This window comes from Struthio camelus, chromosome Z, assembly GCF_040807025.1.
Source record: "Struthio camelus isolate bStrCam1 chromosome Z, bStrCam1.hap1, whole genome shotgun sequence".
NCBI classification, from domain to species: Eukaryota; Metazoa; Chordata; class Aves; order Struthioniformes; family Struthionidae; genus Struthio; species Struthio camelus.
Genome location: NC_090982.1, coordinates 77,470,331 through 77,489,639, shown reverse-complemented (window position 1 = coordinate 77,489,639; position 19,309 = coordinate 77,470,331). Strand labels below are relative to the sequence as shown.

Sequence of the window (19,309 nt, the reverse complement as noted above, 5' to 3'; positions counted from 1 at the left end):
GCAGCAGCCTCTGGTGAAAGCGGGCCGACCAAAAGAAACCTTATGCGTGGTCCCAGGGTCACAAAAGAGCCTGACTTTTTGCAGGTAGTGATCTCTGTGCATCTTGGCTTCCTCTTAGGAAGGAGGGTCTGTTATGGATTGCCTTGAAGGGGTGCCAGGATTTAGGCTAAGCTATGGGCAGCACTTTAATCCCAGGCTCTAGTTAATGGTTGCTGGGATCTTGATGTAAGATTTCCTGTGACAGCTTGAACTTTTTACATCCTGTTCCTACTAGGTGTGTTTGACAGTGATTGAACTATTTGTGGTTGCATCCCACTCCAGGGGTGGCTGCATTTCAGGGATGTTATGTGGATATTGTTGGTAAAGCTGTTTAGGAAAAGGCATTACAGAAATAGAAGAGAAGCTTCAGGAAGCTTCTTGTAGTATTCCTGATCTTTCAGTTTGAGTCCTGCCCATCCTCCTCCTGTGTGCTGCTTTGCAGGATAGCATTTCATCTCCAAGGACTCTGGCTGCCATTGTGAGTTGGAACATAGCACTCCAGCTCCCTTTGATTTCCAAAGCCAGAAGAGACCAGAAAGCTTGCAGCCACGCAGCATCTGAAACACGAGCTCAACACAGGATAAGATGCTGCCGCTCTATTTTACAACACAGGCTTTGTCTTTATGTGTTTTCTCAGGCTATCTTCCTGATTTCCCACTTACTGTAAGAATCAATCATCCATCTTCCAGCTCAACTTGTTCTCTGCCCTCCCCTCCTTGTCTGCTCCCTCCCATCCCCTGCTTGGTCTGAGGTCCCGCAGGGACTGACCGCAAGCCGGAGCGGCTGTGCTGTGGGCATGCTTGCTCCTTCATATGCAGCAACGTCACAACAGCAGCAGGAGCATTGGAGATGTGATTGCGCAGACCCTCTGCATTGCCAGGGATGCAGCTGTGAAAAAAAAAAAAAAAATTGACTCTGTGTTTCCCACAGCATCCTGGGGAGAGAACACAGAGCCTGCTGGAATCTGAGCGCTCGGCACTGGCTGGTGCTGTTGGAGCAGTGTGTGTTCATTGAGAGGAGACGGGGAACAGAGGATCTGTGGAAAGGTGAGATGGGAAAGTGATCGGGTGGGCGTTTTTCTTGCTGAACGGTTTTCAAGCCATTGTCCTGCAAAGGGGTTGGTTTGTTTTTATAGAGATTGCCAGCTACCCAATGGAGCTTACAGATTTCAGGATTGCTTTGTCTCTTATTGCTTTGGAGTGGTAGTGATTGTAATTGATGTAAGAGAGTGAGGAGGCTGATATTACTATGCAGAATACGTTTGTTCGTTGTATCTATGAAATAGCGGTTGCCATGTCCAGGGCTGGTTGTGCAGAGGCGAGCTGTGTTTTGCTCTGACAATGCTCACTTCTTAATGCAGTTGCACAGTTCTTCATTGTGTCTGCCATGACAGTCGAGCGCACCCGGATTGTTTTGGTCTCGAGAGCTGCCATGCTCTCTGTGCATCCCTGGCGGTGCTGCTGCTGTGCAGCATGAAAGCTGTTCTGACAGACAGCGCTTCCATGAAAAGCCAGAAACAAAGGACACAGGCAGAGAAAAGGTTGCTGTCTGTGTGGCTTTGGGCTCTATTTTTTTTTTTAATAGCAGTAAATCAATTGCACAAAAAGGTGTTAGCATAAAATAGAGTGGCAGGTAAAATCCTGCTCTTATCCAAGGAAATCTGTGCAGGTTGGAGTCCTTTGTGTTACAGCTCAGGGTGTGTCTGTGATGCTTGTGAAATGAATGCTTTCTCCTTGTCGCTTTTCACAGATGAGGAGAGAAAGGTTATCTAAGCATGGAGGAATTATTATTTTTAATTACTGAGATGAGTGGTCCAGGCTAGGTACCAGTTACTAGAGCTTAGGCTGGGTACCAGTTACTAGAGCTTAATTACGTGGTCTTGTTATAACCAAATCCCTCTTTTTCCCTCCCTGACTGTCTTCTTCCCTCCCCCACCCCTGCATAAATCCTTCCATCAAGCTGCCTCTGCAAATGCAAAAGGAGAAGGGCTTGAACAAAGAGAAGGATCTATGTGGGAAAGGGATCTAGATGTTGAAGAGGTAATTTTTAGGATGATGGTCAGAAGAATAAGGCAGAGGTATAAAAGAACAAGATTTTGGTACATGTGGTACCATGATGTGGCTATAGAGGAATGCACACATGGGACTGTAGTAACATAAGGAAATGAGCAAATAGCAGATGAAGTCTTTTGGGGTTATGGAAAATGCTGAGCATGTGGGGTTGCCGTTGCAGGTGTCTGGGGGAAATGTGGTGTTTATGGGAATTACAGTAGCATTGGCTTATTGTGGAACATACATATAGAGACTGGAGTGATGGGTGTTGTAAAGGATGTATGAAGTATAGGGGAGGACGAGCTCTTCTGCTTTTTACCTCTGGACGCCTGAAGTCTCATATACTGATATTGCTAATGAGCAAGTTTGGCAGCTCTCACCTATTCACAAAGCGTTTCTGCAGTTTGTCAAGCTTGGCAGAGTGCTTGGGGGCAGCTCATTGTTGAAATGACCAGAGAGTAGTTCATATAAAGCATCTTTAGGTCTTTCAGGAGCCCCAGGATAGCAGGAATAATGTAGGTAAAATACTAAGTGTTTTGACAGAGCAGTGGAGGAACCTTGGCACCAAAAGGCCGTAGACGCGTGTGAGGGGCTTTGCAGAGATAGGAGAGCAGGGGGTTGTGGGTTAGAGACCAGTGGTAGAGGGCACAAGAGAGGAAATCCAGGGCTGTCATTGTCAGGGTTTGTACTGTCACTCTCCAGCCTCTCTCACTGTGTTCCCTGAGGTGGTCAGCGTTGTGTGCAGACCCAACAGGTTTGTTGAGATGAGAGCGATCCTCAGGACAGCCTTTTCTGCAGTGGTTTTCTGAAGGAACCATTTTACGGCTGCAGATTCTCAGACAGTTGTTCACTCTCCATTCCTGTATTGTGGTAAGGCGCTCTGGTCTTTACGCTTTGTGAAGAAGTAAAAACCCAGAGTTTCTATTCAGGGTGACAAATAGGAAGTACAGGGGCTTCCAGCAAAGCCACGAGGCAGTGTGCGTTCTGCCCACAACTCTGTGACAATGTATTGGAAGCTCCTTGGAGCTTACTGAACTGCAGCTCCTTCTCATCCCAGGCCTGAAACTTCTCCTCAAGGACTAAGAACCCTCTTTGCGTCTGTCCCATTCAGCCTGGTGGGACTGGGTAGCAGGATGTACTCCTGCAGGTGTGAGAAGGGGGATTTGTGCAGTGAGGGACACACTACCAGACTGCATTTGTGCTGTGAAGGGGTGATGCTACAGAACAGGCTTCTGCAGGAGGTAGCTAGGGGGTAAGAGCAGCATGTGTGCGTTTGTTTATAGGCGCATCGTGGGCCAGGGGACAGGATGCGTGACAGGACGAATCTATGCAGGACACGTGTATCAGGGTGTGGAAGAGAATTTGCAGCGTGTACAATGTTTGCCTGACAGAATAAGAAGGTGGTGATGCAGCCTGCTTCCCTGCATGGGGGGGAATACTCCCTACGATGCACAGGCTATGCCTATTTAGTTGTAACTCTCAGAGGAGCATCTGTTAAGCACTAAGACTGCATAGAGTCTCTGCCCTGAAATTCTTACAGTCTGAAAGATGGGCAAGAGCTTCTGGGGACTGGAGCTTACTGAAAGTGATTCCTGGGAAGGAAGTAAAATTGCTACTGTGTGTTGTCTTTGCTGCCTTGATCCAGAATGCGGGGGATAACGTGCAGCCCTATCCTCTGGGGTGGGCCTGGACCTGCGCTGCAGGAGGTGCAGGTGCCCAGGAAAATATGCAAGGGGCTCACAAATGGGCTGCCTGTGGCTCCATTATTGCTTGTCAGAGTGTCTGAGGCTGTAATAGGAAACAAAGACAAAATTCCCTGTCCCAGAGATCTTAATTTCCTTCTAGTCTGAGGCTCCTGGTGAGTCAAGATCTCACTCTGGTTTTGTTCCTGACAGCCAGGCAGTAACCCTCCTTTAGCAAACCCATGTTCTGTTTTGCCCCATTTTTCATTTATTTCCCTGGCACCTTATTCTTATGTAACCTTATAAAGCATTGAGGGCAAGCCAGTAGATCTGTTCTAGCATGGATCATTGCCCTTTCTCTTTCCATACAGGTATAGGCTCTACCTTTATTATCCACATGGCTGCCCCTCCTCCCTCCCTTTTTCCTCATGGATATTTTTATCAAAAGCCCTGATGCCAGCTGTGATCATGCAACAATTCTTTCATTGTTCTGGGAGCAAAAATGACTTGTCCCTCTAACTTGAGTGCATTCATACCCTTGAATTTGTTTGCACTTCAAATAATCATATCGTTTTTCTGCACCTTCTTTTTCCCTGAATTGCCTAACACGTCATCGCCCCAGCTTCCATGTTTTTCTTGCTGAAACAGCATCAGAGAGTGTAGCTATTTGGGTCATATCTAGATCTGTCTTTTCACTCTACCTTGCACAGTTGGCTCTCTTCCTCTCTCCTTGTTTTCTTTTTGTTTATGTGGCTGAAGAACTTGTTAGGTTTCCTTGGCAAAATTTAACGATGCTTGACCTTTGTGATTCTTTCAGTATCCCTTCCCATGATGTCTTAAGGTGGAATTTTCTTGGATGAATAACTCCTTTTTCCATTCTTTGCAAGTGCTCTACCTCCCTCTAATATCCTTCCTGATGTGGTTATTCATTCAGGTTAGTTAGGAGTACTACTGTTCAAATTTTCTCGCTGTGCTTGGCATATGGATTCCAGATTACTTATGGTGTACATTCAAAGTGTTTTCTGTGGTATTCCCCCAGCTCTTCGTTTTTGTTGACTTTTTAACTGTTTTCCCAAATATACCAAAGAGCTGCTTTTTCAAATTAAAAACACTTCATTACAGAGCTGTTTGATTTTTTTTTTTTTTTTTTTTTACTCTTCTTCTAAATGTAAACTGGATCAGACTGAGATCATTCAGTCCAAACTGGATCAGCTTGAGATCATTCAGTCCAAAGTCACTTCTGTATCACCGATGCTAGGTGATATCTCTGTAGGCAAGTTTCTCATGGGCCCAAGCAGACCAACAAGGTTCTCATGGACCAAAAAAAGCAAATGATAAGTGAGAGGTGCCCAAGTCTTTGAGACGCTGAGGATCTGAGATGGAGATACCTCCCTGTCAGCTGTGGAACTGAATGACAGTACTGACTGAGAAGATTTTGGGGGGATAAAGTGATTCTGGCAGATTGAGCCGTAAGTCCCAATCCAATCTGTAGGTCCAAAAGAGCCAGAATTTTAACCCCATTCCAGGACTATGCAAGAGGCTGCAATATAAGACTTGAAGGAGCTGAGGGTTCATGGCTGGCAGGGGGTGAAATCCATAGCAGTGGTCAATGACAGCTGTGTTGGTAACTAGCCTTAGTAGGGATTTCTCATGTTATCTGCTGAGCAGGTTCCCTGCGTGCCCTGACATTTATATGTCTGTTCCAGTTTTCTCTCACCACAGAAATTATTTTAGTAATGGAATTATTTAGTAATGGAATTTTCTATCCATAAAACACATGCAAATATTTCCTACTGGGCAAGGCAGTGGTTCAGGCGCAGTCTGTCAGGCAACATGCTGCTGGGAGTTTTGTTCATGATACGTTAACATCAAGAAACTGCAGTAAAGGTCAGGGCTCAGTGGTTCAGGTGCTACATAGAGCAACATAAGAAACATCCTTTGCTCCAAAAAGCTTGCTGAATGAAAAACTTGACAGGTAAAGCTGCCAGTGGAGGGAAGCTTAAAGGAGCACAAAGATGCAGGTGACTTATTCAGGTGCTTATTTAGACAGAGAGAAAAGACTGTGGTCATAATAACTGCAGTAAATGAGAGTGTTCAGCCCAGTGGCAAAGAGCTGAGGTTGACTGGAGTGTGTCATAGGTGAGGTGATGAAGGATACTGCCAGCCAAGTGGCAATAACAGGAGGCAGAGCTACCCAGGTAAATAGTGACCACGATGCAGCTGGGTGACCATAGTGTATGTGACTACACTTTCTGGCTCAGGCTCACCCTCCGAGTTTGGAGCTGTTGGGAGAGAAACCATGTGCTGGTGTTTGTGCAGTGCTGGTGGTGTGGCGCTGGCAGTACCATTGAGTGACAAATAATCACAAGTATTTGAGAGGTGGCTGCAATGCTTAGTACTGGGTCTTAGCAAGTGATGAAAAACTGACACTCAAACCAAACCATTGCTTTCTCAGCTCCAGCACGGGATGTTATCTCGAAGTAGAGGCTGAACATCACCACCCTATTGTGATGCTTTTTGGGCTGGTGGTACAGCGCTCTTAGAGTGATGAGAGCTAGCTTCCTTCTGGCAAGAGGGGATTTTCTGCTCTGGGAGTTAGAGTGAAAATACCTGTTTGAGGCAGTTGGACCTTGGCAAATATACAGCAGACTTTCATCTGATACTTCCCTTGGACGCACTGTTACATCAGACTGGACTGTACTCTGTTCATGAGCAGAGTGGGACACTTTGGTGAAGGATGAGGACTGGACTGGGAGAGTCTGCTTTCCCCTTGGTTCCCGGATGTGCAGGGGACTGACCTGTGTGTCTATGGTCCTGTTTGTTCAGGAACTCTACTGAATACTGGTGCCAGAAAAATTGGCATACAGTTGCAGGAAAATGAGTTTTTGCATGAGAATTCCAGTTATTCTGTGATGTTTTGAACTAATGAGCTGCTTAACCATGATGCAGTCAACCCTGGGGAAAATTTTGTGCTTCTCAGTGATGGCTAACGCAGACTCAGTTCAGTGCCAAGTAGATCGTCTCCCTCAGCTCTTTCCAGCCCTCAGGGAATGGACTCTTCAGGTGTTACTCTTGAATGGAGAAGGGAGTCCTTGCTCTCACAAAGTTAGGCTAATCTCATTAGTTTGTTTTAACTCCAGAGCTGCACTCAATTCTTTGTAAACTGGTACCAGCTGCAATTGCTTCTGGGAGAGTGTGACCTATATGCTTTCAGTGGGCAGGCTTTTTTCTGTTCTGCTCTGCCTGCGTTGGTGCAGGAGTAACCACAGGCTTACTTAGCCTCCTTTTTGTCAAGCAATTCCAATTCTGCCTGAACTGTTTACCAGGCCACCTTCTTTTGATCCCTCTCTGGGTTTCCTATGGCAAAGAGCGGGGACGCAGGCATCACACTACACTGCCACGTGTATTCTGTGTAGCTCAGGCAGCAGAAGCAGTGCTCAGCATAGCTGTCCTTACAGATGCCCTTCTCAGCAGGGAGAATGACCTGTCTGGAGCATTGTGCTAGTGCAATTTACTGTTCTTTGTAGTCAGGCTAGTTCCAGTGCCTGCTTGCGCTGCACTTTTTCCATGTAGTCCAGGCCTCAGACCTTTTCCAGTAACTCAGATGGTGCTGTTGTAAGCCCGAACATGAGAAAATCCAGTGGAGGTATAAATAATTCATATCTGTGGTCCCAAGGTATTGTTATCCCATGCAGAATGTCTTCCGTGGTTTTGCTTAGATCCTTCTGCTGATCCTTGGCTAGAGTGTCCCTATTTGCCCTGGACTGTGGCTTACTGTGGCTGTCCTCTCCCTCAACACTTGTTAGTATGTGAGTAGTTGCAGTCAATTCTAAGGGGCTTGTTGACTGAATATGGCTTAACATGAGCAGTGGTTGTAGCTTGGCTCTTTGGAAGAACAGCAAATGGATTTCAGCACGCATCTATGCTTAGCAATTTTGTATTGCCAACAAGCTGTTCTCTCTCATTCCCCTGCAATTTCATCTAACTTGACCCACTGCTAAGGCTCGTCCTCTTGCTGCAGTTCATAGTGCTTGAAATGGCTGCTGAAGCCATTGATGATTGAAGCCAGATGCTTGAATGGCATCTTCCTTATCCGGATCTCACCTCTTTGTCTTCAGCTTCATGTCCTATGCCTCCCTTTCATTTCTGCAGACGCTTGCTATTTATATTTATAAAGCACTCTGAAGGTGGTGACTGCATCTTATCAAAGTAAGCCTGACAGCCTCTTATTTCTGTGTGTTTTCTGTCCCTGTTTTCTCTTGGGTTGGCTGCCTCTTGGGGAGGACTTAGCAGAGAGGAAAGGTGAGACTGCGTGGAGCACAAAGGGACTTTAGATGTTCCTAAGAGTCTCTAGACCTTAAAACTGCTGTTTGAAGCCCTACTGTTCCTAGTAGGGCTAGACACTTTGCGGCACAATAAGAGGTATGGAGAGGAAGAACTGTCTGAGGAAGATGTGTCCCAGCACTGACAAGCAGCAGCCATTAGGGTGGTTAAAGCACTACAGTGGCACCACGGTAGTCATATGTCGTTCAGTTTAGGCCTTGCTGTGCCTCGTTGAGTAAGTGATACTAGTAGTCAATGATCTAATGGAGTTTCTCTCATGTGCTTCTGCTGGTGACTTGCACAAGCTTTAACCACATCAAAGAATACCTCCTTCTCCATAACGCTGACCTCTCCCAGGCTTTCTGCTGCTGATACAATTGGGTATTACAGGATGGAGAAACACTCCAAACTGAAGCAATGCATTTGTATTGTTCCTGGAGATGCTGAGGAGTGATTTCCCTCTTTACCAAAGGTGTTCTGCAGCCAAAATTTTGGTCTCCTACTGCGTTCTCTGCTTTCCCCTGGGTGCAAGTTGAGGTTGAGGAAAAAAACCCACAAAAACCACTTGGCCTGCTTATCAAAACGAAAGGGGAAGCTTCTTTCTTTTGTGGAGCCAGGTTGCCAGACCTCGCTGATTTAATGAGGTAAGTTCACCAGCCAAACTATCTTTCAGCCCATACCTTAGTAATTGAGAACCTCCTTATCTCTTGGGGGGGGTCCACAAAGAGACTTTGCATGAGGGCAGGGAAGACTTTTCCCCACACTCCTACCGCAAGAATCTGTGCAGCTTCACAGGGCAAAACCCCCATAAACCACACTACGCAAACAGTGAAAAGAAACTCCTCTCCCCAGAGAACAGATATGTAAGAAAAATTGCCTGTTTCCTTCTAGGCTAATCTTCTTGCAAAGACCTCGAGGTTTAGGAGCTTGATTTTTTACTGTAAGAAAACAACACGAGTAACAGAGTTAGAGAAGATACCTTTCAAATAAGCTGCCATTAAGCTCAGAAGAGCGCCTGGATGCCATTCTTGCCATTTCTGTGAGGACCTTTTTTTGGTGAATGCCTGCATTTGAGTGTTAGGCTACATAAGAAATGGAATGGAAAATTATAGTACAGTGTCTTCTAATGTCAGTACATAAAACGGAGGACCTCCCACTTTTCGTTGGGAAAGAGTGTGCAATTAGTACTCCAGCTCAGAAGGATGACTACAGAGTTGGAGAAAATTGAGAAACAGCCCAGGAAACTGCATGAGGTCCTGGAAAACTCTCGTAAGAGGAAAGACTGAAGAAACTGGAATTATCTGCTAGAGGAGAAACTTAGGAATCAAGATATGAAATAATGAATGCTCAAGAGAAAGAGGACAATGATTTATGTGCTGCCCAATTTATAACATGGAAATTTGCTAGGAAATTCAGGAGGATTATTTGAAATTGATAATAGGAATGATTCTCACATACTGTGATTGATTAGTCCAGGAATGCTGCTGTTAAACTTCAAAGTCCAGCAATATTCCCAAATGGTTTGGGGCGTGTGTGAATAACAAGGCTACGTGATGTGTTTATTGTGCATATTCAGAACAAAAATTTCGGAGTTTTGAAATCTCATGGTTGAGCTGAAGCCAATTTCAGTGTAAGGGCTTGGGAAAGGCAAAGTCTTCCTACAGCTCTTCCTACACTATACTTGTTCTTTTCTCTCAGACATGTTGTACAAAAAGGACACAACGGCTTGAAGTGACAATGTGTCCCAGTGTGGGTGTGTCCTCACTGGGATGGACTGGAAGCCTACATTCTTGAGTTGTCTTCCTGAACCCTCCCTAGCGTCCCTGAAGAGATTAGAAGCAGAGCAGCCATCCCTCTGGTAGTCTCTGTGTGTGCTCAGGGACTTCTTAACTGCTCCTCCAGTACAGAGCCAAGGATCATCCCAGTTTACCCTCCTCTTATCTCCTGTAGAGTAGGTGTATGCCTACTCTGCAACCCAGCAAGACATTCCACAGCAGACCACCTTGGTTAATTCAGGGTTATCAGATTTAGTTAGTTAGACCCTTAATACTCGGTTGAGCCCAGTCATTCCAAGCCCAGTTAACACATGAGCCATCTTCTAGAGTGTATCCTAAAAGAAATGCCGCATTCGAGGCAGCTGATCGCTGTCCCTACTAAAGCTTTTACAGTAAGGGTTTGGTTTGGGTTGCCAGCCCCTGTGAGGGATAAGTTTCTCCCCTCAGAAGAAAAGTATATATTATCATTAGTAGTGTCTGCTCTGCTTTACAAGCATGTTATTAAGGTTCTGGCTTGCCTTTTATTAGTTCTTTTACATGGAAAATATTCTGTTATGTAAATTAATGTTGCAGATTTATCCAGGTCCTCTGAGTTCTGCCTCCACCTCTTCCACTCGCCATGCATATCCTTGTGTGTGCGCGTGTGTGCGCACGCACACACATTAAGAAGGCAATCAGAGAGAGATGGGTGGCAGGACCAAGGACCAGGCAAATGTAGTGCTGAAGATAATATTCTTCCTGCCCTAACGCAAGAACAAACGGTGACATTAACAGCTGCTGTGTTCAAAAGGACTGACAGAAACCTGCCCCTTTGGCATGTAATTAGCTGGGAACTCACTGGCTCAGGAAGTTACAAGGCCCAAAAGCTGCGAGAACTCAGGCAAAAAATGAACAATATAAGGGATGTCAAGAATAGATAACATTATAATTATTTAGGCACCTAGCTTAGTATGGGAGGGTTATAAAACCTGCTTCTAGATGTAAGCTGTCCTCCTGGGAAGGAAGCTGCTTGTGGGAGGGGGAGAATGGAGCAGCCAGTCACTCACGTAGAGCATCTGAGCTCTCTGCTGGCAAAGACGAAGGACTGGGCTTCACTGAGTATATAATCCAGTCCAGGCTTCTGTGTGCCTCTGCTGATATCAAAACTTTACTGTAGCTGTTTATCCATGAAGGCTAAATATGTTCATCTGTCCATTACGACTTTCTTCTTCTCCTACTTCTGAGCTAGTGACAGTTGCCCTAGATTTTCTTTCTTGGAAAAAAACCTTTCTTGATAGACTTGTTTTGGCCAGAGAAGTCACATCAAGAGTTGCCATGTAGTGCAAAGAGCCATTTCTATTCTTAGGCATTCTCACCCTAAGACTGGTTCCAGAATTCGTTCCCAAATCTGAAGCTTCTTATCTCATTATCTTGGGAAGCATTCTTCCTTTCTTTTCCCACCCTGAACTCTGTTGAAAGGAGATTCAGACAGTGTCTGGGCACGATCAATTACACAGGGCCTGATTGTTCAAGCACTCGGCCCAAAAAAAGATCAAGAAATGCCTGGTCTTAACAATAGTCAGGTGAACAGTTTCCCTCTTTAAACCTCTGTGTAAAGCTACAGGGTCTCTTCCTTCAGCTAACTGTTGGGAATTGCTCAGTCCAGCCCATGAACTAAGAGCAGTTGGATGGCAGTAGCAAAAATATATGTAGTCCTGACATCCTGTACAGGATGGGATAGATTGGATGCCTTAGCCTTGGTAGATGCCACTTTTATTGGACTGTTAACTCAGCCCTCTTGCTTTATAACATCTTATCATTTCTGAATCAGGGTTCTGCCCGCTTCCAGGCGATTGAATTGTTTATTGCAAATTCCTGCTTTGCAGAGGTAGAAAATTTCTTCCTGTGCATCCAGTTATTGCTTCTGGCCTTGGTAGAGCTTCCTAGAGCTGGGAAGGGTTAAAGTTTCCTGCAGTTTTGGCAGGAGGACGTAGCTGCTATTTGAAAAGCCATTTAGATGAGCAGCATAAAGAGGAACATCTAGTAAAACCAGCCTGCTGCTGGGATGTTTTCCGTTTGTGTTTGGTTTTGGGGCTTCTGAGCTGCTTGCACACAGTATATTAAATTTCATGTAGGATTGCATCATTTAAAAATAATAAAGCTCTGCGGATGCAGGCATTCTGTCTGTCTGGCGGAGCTGACACTCATCGCTACTAGGTTGTTTCATCTGCATTGCTTCTCCCATTCACTGGGACGTGGCTGCCTAGTCCTGATAGGGAAACCATCACGCTGCTGCTTTGTACAAGTCTGAAAATGATCATACTAGGGTTTTTTGAAATCTTTTGCTGTATTCATGCATCCCAAGGTTCTGTGTAGTTAGCTACAGTGGGTTGTGGGGTGGGATAGTACCTTAATTATTTCAAAAGCTTGGTCCCCCTGAGGTTTTCCTTTATTCGCAGCTGAAAGTAGTATCCACCTTTACTGCCTGTCCTACTCTTGCTGTGTTGCTGCATGAGGTCATATATCTATAATCTGTCATCCCAGAACTGGCTGTTTTTCACTTGATAATGAGTAATTCTTATGTATGTGAAGCTTTGATCTGAAAGGACAGTGGGCATGATTTTACAATCTCTTTATCTCATTTATCTTAACACTGAGTTCCTTATTTTTTTAGGCTTTCTTCAGTGGTCTTTGGCACTTTTCCCTTGCAGTGAGGCTTCAAGACTGTTTTGCAGCTGTGATTGCAGCAAGATGTGATCTGGAGAGAAATGCCATGCCAGTTTTAATCTGGATAGTAAGTAAGAGCAAAGTAAGTGAGTAAGAGCAAAGATAGGCAGCTAAGGAGTCGCTGAAGTTTCTGTGGGTGTGCCAACCTGTACTGCAGTAACACCTTGTTTAAGGTGAAGACAGACCTTGTTTGTTCCTCTTAGGGGTTAGCTCACCGTCTTCCCCAAGTCATGAAGGTGATAGGGGATTTAGAACTATCCAAGTTGAAGCGCTCCTCATTTGTTTTTTCTTTGTGCAGGTGAAACCTCATGCTGAAATTGTCCCCCGCTTAAGCCTTGGATAAGCAAGACCTCTCCTTTGGCAGGAGCTGGGCAAGGCCAAGTTGTCTGAAGCTAGATTCCAGTAGATGTTTGGGGGGAAAGTCCACAGGGCCCAGCAAGAATGATTTGTGACCTCTCAGAGACCTTTCCAAAACATGGCAATTTTAGGGGCGCTTATATCCTCAGCAACCCCTGAAATCTCCAGTGCTGTTGAAAGTACTCTCACTTACGTGAAGCAGCTATACCCTCTCCTCCTCTTTCTATGATCCTGGGAGCCTTTGCCCCTGCAGAGCGCACCTGAACAACCTGCTCAGTTACAGTTGCATGTAGCCATATAACAGAGACTTCAGGAGCAGCCTTGGCATTTTGTATGTCTCCAGGCACAGTTCAGCTTTGGTCCATGAAGCCACACTGAGCTTCAGGCGTGACTCTTTCAGGGAGGTGGTTTATTCCATGCCCTACTGTGTGGTGGTTGTGGTGCAGACTTTTTAACTCCCAGCTCCCACGTGTAGAAGTTGGTGGGAAGATCTTCAAGCTGTACTTCTACTCTCCTTGACTCTGATTCACCCAGAACTACCTGGGCTGTATTTTTTCCACTACTTGACTAAAGCCTCTGGTTCCTCAGCCATGTCTGGAAAAGGAGCACATTCATGAGGCAGCCAGCTGATAGTCACAGCCTTGCTTTGTGGCTAAGCCCTGACCGAAGTTGTACAGTCTCTGGCAGATACCATGCACATTCAGTGCAGATGAGCCTGGGCTGCGTGGAAAGACTGGGTTATGAGATGTCATTGAAAGTGGTGCAGGGGAGTTAGGTGGCAGGGCTCTGTCCCCTGGCTGGCTTCTATGCACCATGTTGTGTTTATAAGAAGTCCTGTGGTAAAGAGGAGTAAAGCTTGGCAGCTTAGCTAGGTTCTGCCCAGCAGTTTCATTATCTTATTGGAATTTTCTTATCTTCATGGATCCTTGAGTGCTCTTTGGGAATCACGTAGCAGCCAGGCTCCAGCACCTGGACAGATCCACGTTTCAGAAAAGAATTGTGACTCCTGCTCTTGTAAAATCTTTAACATGCTTTCAGAATGATCAGACAGAAAGATGCTATAGAAATGTAGTTCTTCTTGCAGCTGCTGCAGCTGCTACTTGAGTGTCTGTGATAAGAAAGGATTTACTGCATTTGCAGTTTAATTCAGCAGTAATCTAAGTGTGGTATTAAGAGCTAGAAACATCAAAGTCTTTTTCTTCTCTGTAGATTTGCATATGGTAATTGGGAGCATATATGATTGGGGCTGGGACAGAGGATTGATGGAAAGAAGGAACAGACTCAAACCCAGATCACCTTGGCTAATGCCTGTGAGTCATGGCCTATAACTGGCTACTGCGGAGTGCCACGTGCCAAAGGATGAGTCATGGAGCAAGAGAGCACAGAAACAGGAGAAACTTGTCAGGTCGCTGTCCAGCCAGCATGAGAGCTGGCGTAGTTTTGCTCCTTGAGCTATTTCTAATGTCTCCTCTAAGACAAAACACTAAAAGCAGCTGGGACTTCTTTACTTCTAGTGGGGAGGTACCTACCTCGTGCTAGTTGTGTCATCATCAGGAATATACAGTCTACCTTTACTTGCTCACCATATCATTACTATAGCAAGCCCCTTACCCCTGACTTGAGAAGCTCCTTGCTTCCGTGTGCACAAAGGCTGGATTAATTGTCACATGCTGCAGTTTCCATTTTGAACACATTGTAATCCTATATAATTCTGGCACGTAGTGATACATTTTGGCTAGGCTTCTTGGTCAAGCTGTCCTGGAAACCTCTGGAAAATCCTCTGGCCCAGGCAGCACGTAGCTGTGGAAAGAAAATGGAAGTGATCTCTTCAGGAATCATGACTTCTTCAGGAGCACGAGAAGAACAGGCCTGAGCTAAGGGAAAAGCTTAGGAAATATTTAATCTTCCTATCTTGCAGCAGCTCCCTTGTAACGTTAAGCGCTGGAATATTCACTGTGGGAACAGGCAGACCAACCTCACTGTGCTCTGTGTTCCCTGAGGCAGGGAAGGAGAGCTGGAAGCTTAGGAAGAATCAAACAGCTAGTATTTCCTTTTAAACCTTTTCTTTCATTAAATGTGCTGGATGATATATTACATGATTTGATGAAGGTGTGAATTTGGCAGCGATGTGTTAGCTGGCTAGAAATGAATGACTATCCAAGCAGATACCACTGGCTAATTCTACCCTACAACAACTTAGAGGCTTCCAAAATCCTCACACCTATCTTCTTTTTATTAATCAGATGGTTCAGTCCTGTCCCCAAACCACTCATTCCATGTCTCTTGCTGTTCACTCAGGCTGTTCTCTGAATGCCCCCCAGCTTGCTGGAATTGTCCTGCTGAGTTTTTTAAACCATTCAGTACTTTCTGGCAGGCTTTGGAGTAGCAAAGCTGTGGCAGGGACTGTGTTACTTGAATCCTGGAAACTGGTGCCTGAGTCAGCGAGCAGCTGTTTGAGCCCTGAGATCCCCTACGCTGGCTGTCCAGTGGAAAGTCTCAAGATCTGACTTTCAGTTTGGATTCTTCTCCCAACCACCTGGCCCTGAGGTAAACTTATAATGGGTAAACTGGATATATTTCTCCCCACGGAGCAAAGATACATGTTTTTTGCAGCATTTCTGCTGATTCTTGTTCTGTAGGGCTGTGTGGTTTCTTCGGGCATGTTGGTGCAAATGCCCCATAGGAATCAGGGGTTTCTGTGGAACAGCCTTCAAAAGAGTGTGCAGCTTCAATACAAAAGGATTTTGCCAGTTTGTCAGTGAGACTGGATTCCTAGCCCTTAACCCTATTTTTCCATCTTTCACTCTTAAGTGACTTAATTGGTCTTGGTTCGTCTGAGGAAGATGATGACAATGAAACCATAGCCATACAGAAAGAGGCAGCAAGAACGGGCACAGTAAAATATTTATGTTGTGCATTCAATCTCATGGATGAAGTGGCTGGGATTTGTAGAAACGCTAATCTATTTAGAAAAGCCAGCCTTCAAAAAGGCAGTATCCCCTCCAGCTGGCAGTTCTGATGATCTTGCTCCTGGCTCTGCATCCTCTATGCTATATATATTATCCTTTTGTATTTAAATGATATTTGTCTCTTAAATCTGTGCGTGCCTTCCTCTGCTATTGCATTATATCTTACGAGAAACTTGCTTTACTGCCTCTTGAACTTGGTCACCTCGTCTGTGCAGCTGACAGTGTTGAGCAGAGCAGAGTATTAAACAATCAGTGATGGAGCTCCAAAAGTGTCACTAGGGCAGTAATAGGTAGCGGGGTATATCTGGAGGTGTGTGACTGCCACACCTAACGCATCAGCACTTGTAGGCATAGCTGGTATTTGCACAAGCTCCCTCCTAATTGAAGCAGAGCCACGCAGGCTGGTTTGGAGCCAGCTCTGAGGTCTTCAGCAGCTTCTCTGCAAAGCTATAGCGGCAAGAGGTAAAGAATTTTGACATTTGCAATCACAATGACTGTCAAACTGCTGTGTTTAGAGTCACGGTGCTCCCTTTGTGCCTGCACCTATCTGTTATCTCCTGCCTTGTACTGCCATGACACGCTTTTCTGAGCAGGGATCGTTGCTGGATGCTATGTTTGCTGTTGTGTGTGTAGTACTGAGGAGGATTCAGCGCATTGTGGGCTTATGGTATTACAAGTGGTAAATGAGAAGAGTGAAGTGATTTGGCAAAAGTGTCTGGGTACATGCTACCTATCCCCACTTCTGAGAATCATTGCTTGCAAAAGGTTGTAAGGGCTTTGCAGAGAACTGATCAAATCCTACAGAATCTGACACACTGCTCTGCCTGATGCATTTTAAGGCCAAGTGTCAATCCCAGCCTTCCAAACCTTGAATATAAGAGGGAGAATCCTTCTACAGTCTTCCAAAATTGGTGAGGGAGAACCAAGGGAGGGGTATGGCCAGAGATATATGGAAGGAAGGTTGGTCTGGTGTTGGGAACTGAATGGTCCCTGTGGTATTAATGCTACTGCCTGACTTCCCTGCAATCCCCAAGACAGGAAGAAGCCAGGAGAGGTGTTCTAAGGAGGAGACGGGTATCTAGCACGTGAAAGAAGTCATGCATATCCCTAGGGAAGCTGTTAGGATGACTCCCGGCAGCAACTGACTTCATGCCTCCTGCAATATTGGCCCTCAGAGCCTTGTACTGGGAGCAGGCTGGGAATGCAGGTGGAATAGGCATCCGTCTGCTGCAGCATCTGTGACAGTGAATCACAGTCCACCCAGGGAGCCTTTGCTGCCACTGAAACTGAATAGCTGGGCAGAGTTGCATGATGCGGTCAGAGCTCCAGAGAGACAACTGGGAAATGGCTGTGTGTCAGCTCTCTGACATTTTGCTGTCAAATGTCAAAGTGTGCCTGTGCAAACCTTATCCTCCCACAGCAACATCTGCACCAAAGTGAGGCCTGTGTTGCTCAGCAAGGCTTGTCAGCAAATCAGTGCTGGTGCTGGAAATCTGTTCCCAGCAACCACTTACAGAGAGACATGGTCTAAACCTTACAACCAGCCACAAAGGTATTTGCAAAGGCAGCGGAGGTCTGAATGAACAGATGGGCACGGGGGGCCCATGCCCATCCTTTTTTCTTTGCTGCTGGGGGAGGATAGGGTAAATCAGGGCTCCTGCTGCTATGTGCACCAGCATTGGTATGCAAGCTTCTTCAGAATGGGGCACGATCACTGCCCCAGCTGCAGAACATCACCTTCAGTATATGTGTGTGCTAGGCACAGAGCCAGTAGCTGCTGTTACTAATGGTGGTTCTTGAATAATGTGAGCTTGAGAATCCCTGATGTGAAAGGTCTCCTGGGAATCAGGGCTGAGAACTGACTCATCCCTTTCAGCTATTGCAGCAGAAGATGCGGGAAAGCAGCCAGAGACTTGTCAGACAGAGAAGTCACCGAAGGGGGAGTGAAGGGTTATATGAGTATTAAGGAATCTATAGTTGGTGGGAGCTTAGGATCACGCGATAGTCTAGCTGGATGTGGTCCAAGTGTCCTCTCTCCCTCAGAGCCTAATCCTGGGTGAAACATCCCAGCAGAAGCAGGTGCGAGGGTGTGGGCCTCCATGCGAGTCTCATGCTGATCTCTGATAGAGTCTAGTCTGATCCACAAGCTTGTCTGCTTGTTAACACTGGTGTTAGCATTAACTCTTACATTAATAGGTGTTTACTGTAAACACCAGGTCTGTTTCCATCTTTCTGATTTTTTCCTGCCAACACATCCTATGTCTCTGAGATGCACTGTTATGCGTGGGAGGAAAGTACTTTTGATCAGCTTTATTTTAGCATCTTTTAATAGCTGTTCTTATGCTGTGACTCTGGAACAACTGAAGCTCCTTATCTTCCTTTTGTAGAGCCATCTCATTGCCTACACTGTTCTGACTTTTTATCCTTCATTTTTCAATTTCCCTTCTGGGCTCCCATGTGCCCTTGTAGCTCTCCTCCAAATATATTATCATCCTATAGTCACAACTGCTGAGGTAAGGTAGATGAAGGCCGAGATATTGTGGATGTTACTTCATGAGATCTGGAGTGATGGCAGCAGACCCAGGGGTCCTGGTGTCCAGAGCAGGATCACAGCATAGGGCATCAGGATGCTGTGAGCACTGAGGATGCTGAGATGAGACATGAGATGTGGATTGCTGACCAGCAGTGTTTGGGCCAGAGTTGGGAGGAGGAGAGCTTGATGCTCGAGAGCCCTAGTTCGTTCTCAAATCCCTCAAGACTGTCCTGGTTCAACATTGGTTGAACCCGGTTCAACCTGCTTTCTCCCTCTCCTTTCTGCCTTAGTTGCCTGCCATGAATTTCTCTGCTCTGGGTTCTCTGAAGTATATAAGGGAATTCAAGAGGGAAAACACCCACCAGGTTTTCCTGGGAGCACTTACTGTTTGGCCCTCTGGAGCAGCTGGGGAAGGAGTGAACGTGTTTCCTGCTCTCCAATGTCAAATGCTGGTAAACATCTTTCTCTAGCCTTATGACAGCCTGCTATTTACTGACCGCTGAAGGAGCTGGGCTCTAAATACCCTGCCTGTATGGCTCCTGGGACTGCAGACCGTTAGAGTGATACCCCTGTGAAGTGCAGTAGATAAGTGCTACAGATAATGTGGCAAAGTGGCAGGAAACCATGAGCCAGCCACCTTATGACTGTCATCAGCAAAAGGTTAGTAGAATGCAAGGTGCTGTACGAGATCTATTTAACCTTCAGCAGTAGCTCCCCATGGCCTCACTGAGGTCATCCACTCCCCATAACACGGGAGGCGCTTGTGTGCCTCAGTAGTTGCCCGCTTTAATTTGTTCCCCTGGCACCATTAACAGAGTTCAGGGCCTCGTGGGAGCTCCTTGACTTCAGAGAAGAATGGGTGTTCCTGCTTTCC

At 45.9% G+C, this 19,309-nt stretch overlaps 1 protein-coding gene across 11 annotated transcripts in view; it reads left to right on the top strand.

Moving 5' to 3' along the window:
- LOC138060913 (AP-4 complex accessory subunit RUSC2-like) overlaps positions 1–19,309 on the top strand; it is a 60,341-nt gene that overhangs the window by 21,846 nt on the left and 19,186 nt on the right. For 5 of the 11 annotated variants that reach the window (XM_068926914.1, XM_068926921.1, XM_068926912.1 and 2 more), the window contains exon 2: positions 970–1,085. The exons of 2 other annotated variants lie outside the window; for them this stretch is intronic. The gene's annotated coding sequence lies outside the window, so the exon portion shown is untranslated. Of the gene's footprint in view, positions 1–569; positions 1,086–12,523; positions 12,659–18,790; positions 18,888–19,309 lie in introns of those variants that run through there. 4 more of the 11 variants (XM_068926916.1, XM_068926917.1, XM_068926913.1 and 1 more) reach the window with 4 other exon arrangements.